The sequence below is a fragment of the Triturus cristatus genome, chromosome 8, assembly GCF_964204655.1.
Source record: "Triturus cristatus chromosome 8, aTriCri1.1, whole genome shotgun sequence".
NCBI classification, from domain to species: Eukaryota; Metazoa; Chordata; class Amphibia; order Caudata; family Salamandridae; genus Triturus; species Triturus cristatus.
The window spans coordinates 241134571-241144505 of NC_140591.1; the positions used below are offsets into that span (position 1 = coordinate 241134571).

At 63.4% G+C, this 9935-nt stretch overlaps 1 protein-coding gene across 3 annotated transcripts in view; it reads left to right on the forward strand.

Moving 5' to 3' along the window:
* Positions 1 to 9935, forward strand: part of ARHGAP42 (Rho GTPase activating protein 42) — a 609563-nt gene that overhangs the window by 103542 nt on the left and 496086 nt on the right. The window lies entirely within an intron of this gene.

The window sequence follows — 9935 nt, forward strand, 5'->3', positions numbered from 1 at the left end:
TCTCTCCTCTCTACTGAACATCCTTGCTCTCCTCCTCCGGATCCGCTCCCGTCCTCTCCTGCTGGTTCCATCTTCTTCCCTCCTCCGATCTCCTCTCTTCCCTTTTCTCCATACACCTGCCCCCCCACCCCCTAGCCCCCTCCCGTCTCCTGTCCTGCTTCTAAAACCCTCTGCTCCCCTCTTCCTGAAGACGTGTTCTCCACTCACCCAAACCCTCACATGTTCCGGCTGGTGAACTTACAGTATGATGTGTTGCCACCATTTGCACGCGCCTGCATTTTACCACACGAGTGGAAGATATGTTTTTGTAACAGACATCTCCACTGGTCGAACTGCATAGCCTGATAGTCTGCACTGACTTCTGCAGCCCAGTGTTACCACGATACATTACAAAGCATGTTTCTGTCCATGACACACAGGGATCGCGTCCTTAAACATCATAGGGCGTAAAATTAAGTGGCCGGATTATTAACAGGATAATGTGTTGCATGGCTAAACACATAAGGTCCCGAAGGCGAGACCTATTGGCTATGCCAATGCTTGTTGACTGTTTGTTGTTCTATGCCCTGTTATATTTATGTTGCGTTAATTTGCTTTGTGTTATGTTATTGTGTTGGGTTCGGTTGTGCTCTGTAATTACTTTAGCGATGTTAACACACACTACTATATTTTAATCCAAAAGCTGCACCATCCCTTAAATTTCCAGTGATAAACAATCATTTACTATTGTGTTAAGGTGGTAAAATAGTGCGGTTAAACCTCTTCAGATATTAAAGACACGAGTCACTCCAAAACTGTGCCACATACTTGATCAAAAATGAATCCATGTGTACGACCACTTGATGGACTTTGCATTTCCTCAATTACCTGCCGGAAATGTCAAACTATGCGTGGGGTCGGCGTTGAGTGCTTTTCCAGAAATTCCGCCATTTTATCATTACTCAATGGGGTTATTCCAAATACTAAGTTTGAATGGCGAGAAACAATTTTAGCAAGACTGCTGATGACAGCGCAGGCCGCTTCTAGTTTTCTATCAATAAGTGGTGACGTTTAATAATGTACTCAACGGGCATATGCTGAATCTTGGCGCTTCTCGTCGCCATGCTTTTTATGAATAGAAGTACTATTTTAGAGGACTTCCTTTGATCCTCGACAATTAAATGCATTCCTTGAAAAGAAAGGATGTGTGCGGTAAGCCTAATGTTTATTTTGGTTTGTACTTCGCATCCTGCCTCAAAGCAGGTGAGCAGGCTGCAAAGAAGGCTGAAAATACAAAACAGCCCCACATGCATCTGCCAGACCTTATAGATGAACACGGCATCTAGAAACAACCAGGGTAAACTCCAGAAGATCATTTAAATTTGATTTGAATATGTCAAAGTAGTCTTTTTTTTTTAGTACTGCACTAGAGCAAACTCTACTACCAGGGTTTAATCAGAGCAAAAGACCAGGGGGCAGATTTACAATAACTGGCGCATTCCTGCATATCAGCAGGGATGCGCCAGTTATTGTGCGTCAGGGTTCCGCCACCATGGATGCGCCGCATTTACAATGCGGCGCACCATGGGGCAAAAACGGACAGATGCGTGACGCATCTGTGCCGTAAAGGCAGCGCATTGCTGGAGTTGCGTCGCAAGCGCGACGCAGCTCCAGCAAGGCTCCGGGGTGCCCTATCTTTGAAATGCTGCGTCAATCCTTACGCCTGCTTCAAGCAGGCGCAGGGTTTTGACGCAGCATGGGCTCAAAAGTGACTGAGTGAAATCTTGTAGATTTCACTCAGCCACTTTTAGGAGCGTTCCAGCACCGGAACGCCCCCCCTGCGCCGGAACGCCTACTTCTGGCGCAGGGCTTTACAACGTGATGCATCTCCCAGATGCGTCACGTTGTAAATACCCCGCAGCATGGCGCTGGTTTTGTGCCACTGCTGCGTCACAAAAGTGACGCAACGGCGGCGTAAAAGAGGCGCAAGGGGCTTGTAAATCTGCCCCCAGATTCACAAACTTATGGCGTAACTAAGTTTCACTTTGGGACTTAAAAATGAGACTTTGCTAACAAAATATTCCAAATTCTGATTCATAGAGTTAGGAATGACAGACTTGTAACTTAGGGGAGGTTCACATACCTCTTCTGCTTTGGAAAGGAATGCACATTTCTTGCTGTCAAGGAAGGAGTAAGTGTATTTTCAGGATGTAAATGGGGAGAACACGTCCCCATGTCGAATGGATGTTTAAGGAAAGGGTTTCTTCGCGGAGTAAAAAAATGAAGAAAAAAAATGTTCTCATGGAGAAAAGTAAAGATTCATGTGAAAATACAGATTTAAGCCTGGATATTCAACGTCATGGAAAATCCACTTAAGTTTGACAAATTGGAATTCTATGTCTGTTACATATTTTCAGAAGTAGTTGGATTCTTTGTAAATCAAAAAAAGATCAGAAACTTGCTTGAAATTTGTGAGTAGTCCTGCAGTAGCGGCTTTACAATTTTTTTTAACAAGCCCAATATATTTTGCAACCTACTTGTTTAGGACATGTCCGTACCCCTTTTTGGATTTAACTGCTGCCTACTCTTAGTTAATTCACAAAGCTCTGGGTGGCATGCCCACTGTTTCAGTAGCAAGATACATAGCATCACTTTCTTTACTAAGGGTTTGTAAGGACCACATAAATTATCCTTGGGGTGTGGAGGGAAGGGGGGAGGGGTGGTTCATTCTCTGATAGTGCCATTTGATTGGATGACTTGTAACCTTCCACTGCTTACATTCAGACTATTTGTTTCGTTTGCTTCCAGCACTAAAAGTGAGTTTTCTAGTACCTTCTCCAGTGTGTTGCTTTCCCCCACGCTGTCTGGGTTAATCCCTCCTATTGTTGACTGTTGTTTTATGCTCCCCTTCTCATCCCACTCAGCTTTGATCCCTGTATTTTTACATCCCCCCCTACCCCCGTTGCCAATAACCTGCCTTCCCTACCCCTTGTTGCTTGGCCAAACCCCTTGGTGGTGTTCAGTTGCTTCAACAAGCCCTTTCCCCCCCTGTTGGGCCTGCACCCCCCGCCTCTCCGTTGCTAACCCATCCATCAACACCTATATATACATATATATATATACATACATACATATATATATAATGTATTTTTGAGAACATTTTATTTACTGCTTCAAGAGGGCAAGATGGGCAACTGGTATCTATCTTCCAATGATAAACTAAAAAAAAACAACTAGCCACCGTAGTGTCTTGCTGTTATTAGAGCATGCCTAATGATGCATACGTACCTGCTTATACATCATCATGCGTAGGTTGGTCATACAATAAAAACCAACATTGGCAAAGTCAATAGGCCCGGAGTTGTTTTGAACCTTTTGGCTTTGTCAATGCTTGTTTTATCTCATTCTCAAAACTTCATTGATTGAGGAGATGCTAGGTCTTCACAGTATGGAGAAAAAAAAACTGTAAAAGGAAAAATAGCTTTTTAGTCTCCTAACACAGACATTTCCATCGTAGCCTCTAGCATTAAATGAACTAGGGCTGGGCGGACTTTGCGTAGCAGAATTTTAAAAAAATTTGTGGAAAACGAGAGCACATCCTGAGTAGGGCTGGGCGGACTTTGCCTAGCGCAACTACGCACTATTCTGAAGAAAATTGTGGAAAACGAGCGCACAACCTCATGGACTGTGTGCCCGGGACGGGTCCCTCGTGCTTGGGCAGGCTCCCCGACCTCCCCAGCCTGGCTGTGTTGAGAAGCAGGGACCGGCCCCGGGCCTCCTGATTTTTGGTCAGGGCCTGGGATCCCACGTCCTGCGGCCTGCCAAGTGTCCATCTGCCCGGGACAAGGGACCCTGGTGCAGAGCCCCGGAGCCCTGCAAGGGCAGTCGGGAGCCCTACCGCTATGGCTCGGTGTGGGCAGCTGGGAGTCCTTCCGGTCCCGGCCATCTGGTCGCACCTTTCCCTCGGCCATCTGGTCGCGCGCAATGCTTTCCAATGGGGCGACCAGATGGCCGGGCCGGCCTGGAAGTCCCGATGAGGGTCCATTCGCCTCGCGGATCCCAGCCAGGGCTCCAGGAGGCCGGGCGCGTCCGCGCCTAGGGTCCCCTCCGTCACTCGGAGCGCGAGGGTTACAAGAAAGGTGGGTAGCCTTCCTCCGGATTAGTAGGGGCAGGGTATGCCGGGACACCCCTCCTGGGGATTGCGGTTCTCAGGCGGGGACCAGATGGGCCAAGCCCGGACGACACTTCCCCGGGGCGTCGGGTGCTTCCTCCTCCAGCCCGCGGCGAGGCAAAGTGCCCAGGACGGGCTCCATGGGTCTCCCGGGCGTCCCCCGAGGCCTGCAGCCCCAAAGCCCTGCAGACCCTGGAGCCCTTCAGCACGGAGCCCTGGAGCCCTGCAGGCCCGGAACCCTAGCAGGCCCAAGGCCCTGCAGCCCCGGAGCCCTGCAGGCCCGGAGCCCTGCAGCCCCGGAGCCCTGCAGGCCCAGAGCCCTGCAGCCCCGGAGCCCTGCAGCCCCGGAGCCCTGCAGCCCCGGAGCCCTGCAGCCCCGGAGCCCTGCAGCCCCGGAGCCCTGCAGCCCCGGAGCCCTGCAGGCCCAGAGCCCTGCAGGCCCAGAGCCCTGCAGCCCCGGAGCCCTGCAGCCCCGGAGCCCTGCAGCCCCGGAGCCCTGCAGGCCCAGAGCCCTGCAGCCACGGAGCCCTGCGTGGGCAGGCGGGAACCCTACCGCTATGGCTCGGGCAGACGGGAGCCCTTTCAGTTGCCGGCCACCTGGTCGCGCCTTTCCCCTCGGCCATCTGGTCGCGCGCAATGCTTTCCAATGGGGCGACCAGATGGCCGGGCCGGCCTGGAAGTCCCGATGAGGGTCCATTCGCCTCCCGGATCCCAGCCAGGGCTCCGGGAGGCCGGGCGCGTCCGCGCCTAGGGTCCCCTCCGTCACTTGCAGCGTGCGGGTTACAAGAAAGGGGGGTATCCTTCCTCCGGATTATTAGGGGCAGGGTATGCCGGAACACCCATGCTGGGGCTGTGCGGTTCATTGCCGGGGACCAGATGGGCGACGCCCGGGCAACATCCTCCAAGGCCTCCGGGGGCTTCCCTCCTCCGGGCCGCGGCATGGCAAAGTGCCCAGGGACGGGCTCCACGGGTCCCGGGCAGTCCTCCCCCGGGCGCCCAGGCCCCGAGAGCTCCGGTGGACCTCCCCGTGCCCGAGGCCAACCCGGGAAGCAGAGTCCCCCCCCGAGCCCTTGGTGTGAGGGTGGGCAGGCGGGAGCCCTACCGCTATGGCTCGGGCAGACGGGAGCCCTTTCAGTTGCCGGCCATCCGGTCGCTCCTTTCCCCTCGGCCATCTGGTCGCGCGCAATGCTTTCCAATGGGGCGACCAGATGGCCGGGCCGGCCTGGAAGTCCCGATGAGGGTCCATTCGCCTCCCGGATCCCAGCCAGGGCTCCAGGAGGCCGGGCGCGTCCGCGCCTAGGGTCCCCTCCGTCACTCGCAGCGCGCGGGTTACAAGAAAGGAGGGTATCCTTCCTCCGGATTAGTAGGGGCAGGGTATGCCGAAACACCCATGCTGGGGTTGTGCGGTTCATTGCCGGGGACCAGATGGGCTACGCCCGGGCAACATCCTCCCAGGTCCCCGGGGCTTCCCTCCTCCGGGCCGCGGCATGGCAAAGTGCCCAGGGACGGGCTCCACGGGTCCCGGGCAGTCCTCCCCCGGGTACGCCCAGGCCCCGAGAGCTCCGGTGGTCCTCCCCGTGCCTGAGGCCCAGCCGGGAAGCAGAGTCCCCACCCCGAGCCCCTGGTGGGTGGGCAGGCGGGAGTCCTTTCAGTTGCCGGCCACCTGGTGGCTCCTTTCCCCTCGGCCATCTGGTCGCGCGCAATGCTTTCCAATGGGGCGACCAGATGGCCGGGCCGGCCTGGAAGTCCCGATGAGGGTCCATTCGCCTCCCGGATCCCAGCCAGGGCTCCAGGAGGCCGGGCGCGTCCGCGCCTAGGGTCCCCTCCGTCACTCGCAGCGCGCGGGTTACAAGAAAGGAGGGTATCCTTCCTCCGGATTAGTAGGGGCAGGGTATGCCGAAACACCCATGCTGGGGTTGTGCGGTTCATTGCCGGGGACCAGATGGGCTACGCCCGGGCAACATCCTCCCAGGTCCCCGGGGCTTCCCTCCTCCGGGCCGCGGCATGGCAAAGTGCCCAGGGACGGGCTCCACGGGTCCCGGGCAGTCCTCCCCCGGGTACGCCCAGGCCCCGAGAGCTCCGGTGGTCCTCCCCGTGCCTGAGGCCCAGCCGGGAAGCAGAGTCCCCACCCCGAGCCCCTGGTGGGTGGGCAGGCGGGAGTCCTTTCAGTTGCCGGCCACCTGGTGGCTCCTTTCCCCTCGGCCATCTGGTCGCGCGCAATGCTTTCCAATGGGGCGACCAGATGGCAGGGCCAGGCCTGGAAGTCCCGATGAGGGTCCATTTGCCTCTCGGATCCCAGCCGGGGCTCCAGGAGGCCGGGTGCGTTCGCCCCTAGGGTCCCCTCCGTCACTCGGAGCGTGCGGGTTTCAAGAACGGGGGGTAGCCTTCCTCCGGATTACTAGGGACAGGGTACTCTGGGACCCCTCTCGGTCCTCAGCCGGCAACTGGGTCCTGCCGTGTGGCAGGGTGGCCGGAGGGCCTTCCCCTGCGCGCCCGGGAGCCCCGGATGGGTCCAGGGGCCCGGCCGGGCCCCGGGTCGGGGTCTCCGGCCCCGGGTGCCGTCCCCCGGCCTGCGGCACCGCCAAAGGCCCGGGACGGGGTTCCGTTGTGGCCGGGGTGCCTCCCGTGGCTGGATTGGGTTCAGGAGCTCCGGCCGGGCCCCGGGGAGGGCGGCCTCCCCGCCCCGGTCTCCGTCCCGGGTCCTGCCGCGTGGCAGGGTGCCCGGGGAAGGGTCCGGAGGGCCCGGGGAGGCTTCCCCTGCACCTGCGGTCCTCGGAGCCCCGGCTGGGTCCAGGGGCCCGGCCGGGCCCCGGGTCGGGGTCTCCGGCCCCGGGCGCCGTCCCCCGGCCTGCGGCACTGCCAAAGGCCCGGGACGGGGTTCCGTTGCGGCCGGGGTGCCTCCCGTGGCTGCATTGGGTTCAGGAGCTCCGGCCGGGCCCCTGGGGGCCCCGGGGAGGGCAGGCTCCCCACCCCGGTCTCTGTCCCGGGTCCTGCCGCGTGGCAGGGTGCCCGGGGAGGGGTCCGGAGGGCCCCGGGAGGCTTCCCCTGCGCCTGCGGTCCCCGGAGCCCCGGCTGGTTCCAGGGGCCCGGCCGGGCCCCGGGTTGAGGCCTTTGGCCCCGGGCCCAGTCCCCCGGCCTGCGGCACTGCCAAAGGCCCGGGACGGGGTTCCGTTGGGGCCGGGGAGCCTCCCCTCGCTCGTCTGGGTCCCGGAGCTCCGGCCGGGCCCCTGGGGGCCCCGGGGAGGGCGGCCTCCCCACCCCGGGCTCCGTCCCGGGTCCTGCCGCGTGGCAGGGTGCCCGGGGAGGGGTCCAGAGGGCCCGGGGAGGCTTCCCCTGCGCCTGCGGTCCCCGGAGCCCCGGCTGGGTCCAGGGGCCCGGCCGGGCCCCGGGTCGGGGTCTCCGGCCCCGGGCCCCGTCCCCCAGCCTGCGGCACTGCCAAAGGCCCGGGACGGGGTTCCGTTGTGGCCGGGGAGCCTCCCCTCGCTCGTCTGGGTTCCGGAGCCCCGGCCGGGCCCCTGGGGGCCCCGGGGAGGGCGGCCTCCCCGCCCCGGGCTCCGTCCTGGGTCCTTCCGCGTGGCAGGGTGCCCGGGGCGCGGTCCGGAGGGCCCGGGGAGGCTTCCCCATCGCCTGCGGTCCCGGGAGCCCCGGCTGGTTCCAGGGGCCCGGCCGGGCCCCGGGTCGGGGTCTCCGTGCCCGGGCCCTGTCCCCCGGCCTGCGGCACTGCCAAAGGCCCGGGACGGGGTTCCGTCGTGGCGGGGGAGCCTCCCCTCGCTCGCCTGGGTTCAGGTGCTCCGGCCGGGCCCCTGGGGGCCCCGGGGAGGGCGGCCTCCCCGTCCTGGGTCCTTCCGCGTGGCAGGGTGCCCGGGGCGCGGTCCGGAGGGCCCGGGGAGGCTTCCCCATCGCCTGCGGTCCCGGGAGCCCCGGCTGGTTCCAGGGGCCTGGCCGGGCCCCGGGTCGGGGTCTCCGTCCCCGGGCCCTGTCCCCCGGCCTGCGGCACTGCCAAAGGCCCGGGACGGGGTTCCGTCGTGGCCGGGGAGCCTGCCCTCGCTCGCCTGGGTTCAGGTGCTCCGGCCGGGCCCCTGGGGGCCCCGGGGAGGGCGGCCTCCCCGCCCCGGGCTCCGTCCTGGGTCCTTCCGCGTGGCAGGGTGCCCGGGGCGCGGTCCGGAGGGCCCGGGGAGGCTTCCCCATCGCCTGCGGTCCCGGGAGCCCCGGCTGGTTCCAGGGGCCCGGCCGGGCCCCGGGTCGGGGTCTCCGTCCCCGGGCCCTGTCCCCCGGCCTGCGGCACTGCCAAAGGCCCGGGACGGGGTTCCGTCGTGGCCGGGGAGCCTCCCCTCGCTCGCCTGGGTTCAGGTGCTCCGGCCGGGCCCCTGGGGGCCCCGGGGAGGGCGGCCTCCCCGCCCCGGGCTCCGTCCTGGGTCCTTCCGCGTGGCAGGGTGCCCGGGGCGCGGTCCGGAGGGCCCGGGGAGGCTTCCCCATCGCCTGCGGTCCCGGGAGCCCCGGCTGGTTCCAGGGGCCCGGCCGGGCCCCGGGTCGGGGTCTCCGTCCCCGGGCCCTGTCCCCCGGCCTGCGGCACTGCCAAAGGCCCGGGACGGGGTTCCGTCGTGGCCGGGGAGCCTCCCCTCGCTCGCCTGGGTTCAGGTGCTCCGGCCGGGCCCCTGGGGGCCCCGGGGAGGGCGGCCTCCCCGCCCCGGGCTCCGTCCTGGGTCCTTCCGCGTGGCAGGGTGCCCGGGGCGCGGTCCGGAGGGCCCGGGGAGGCTTCCCCATCGCCTGCGGTCCCGGGAGCCCCGGCTGGTTCCAGGGGCCCGGCCGGGCCCCGGGTCGGGGTCTCCGTCCCCGGGCCCTGTCCCCCGGCCTGCGGCACTGCCAAAGGCCCGGGACGGGGTTCCGTTGTGGCCGGGGAGCCTCTCCTCGCTCGTCTGGGTTCCGGAGCCCCGGCCGGGCCCCTGGGGGGGGGGCCCCGGTGAGGGCGGCCTCCCCGCCCCGGGCTCCGTCCCGGGTCCTGCCGCGGCGGCAGGGTGCCCGGGTGCGGGGTCCAGAGGGCCCGGGGAAGCTCCCCCTTCCCTTTTGCCTTTCCCCTGGGCCATCTGGTCGCGCCTGTCCCCTCGGCCATCTGGTCGCGCACGTCCCCTCGGCCATCTGGTCGCGCAGGCCCCTTCGGCCATCTGGTCGCGCAGGCCCCTTCGGCCATCTGGTCGCGCACAATGCTTTCCTATGGGGCGACCAGATGGCCGAGCTCGCCTGGAAGTCTCGATGAGGGTCCATTTGCCTCCCGGATCCCAGCGAGGGCTCCAGGAGGTCGGGTACATTCGCGCCTAGGGTCCCCTCTGTCACCTCGTGCGCACGGATTACAAGAAAGGGGGGTAATTTTCCTCCGGATTACTAGGGAGAGGGTCAGTCAGACCAAAGTGATGTTTGGCGATACTGAATCAGGGGAAGGCAGACCCGGGGCCCGCCCGCCGGGGCCCCCAGGGGCCCGGGTACGCTCCTGCCTCTCAGCCCCTTCCCGATGGTCCTTTCTCTCCGAGTTTTCTGGGTCGGAGCCCCGTGAGGTCCGTGGATCCCGAGACGGGGGAAGGCAGCCCCTGGGCCCGCCCGAAGCGGGGCCCCCAGGGGCCCGGGTGCGCACACCTGCCTCCCAGCCCCCTTCCCGACGGGTCTTTTTCTCCGAGTTTGCTGGGTCAGACCTCCGTGAGGTCCGGCGATCCCGAGAGGGGGGAAGGCAGACCCGGGGCCCGCCCGCCGGGGCCCCCAGGGGCCCGGGTACGCTCCTGCCTCTCAGCCCCTT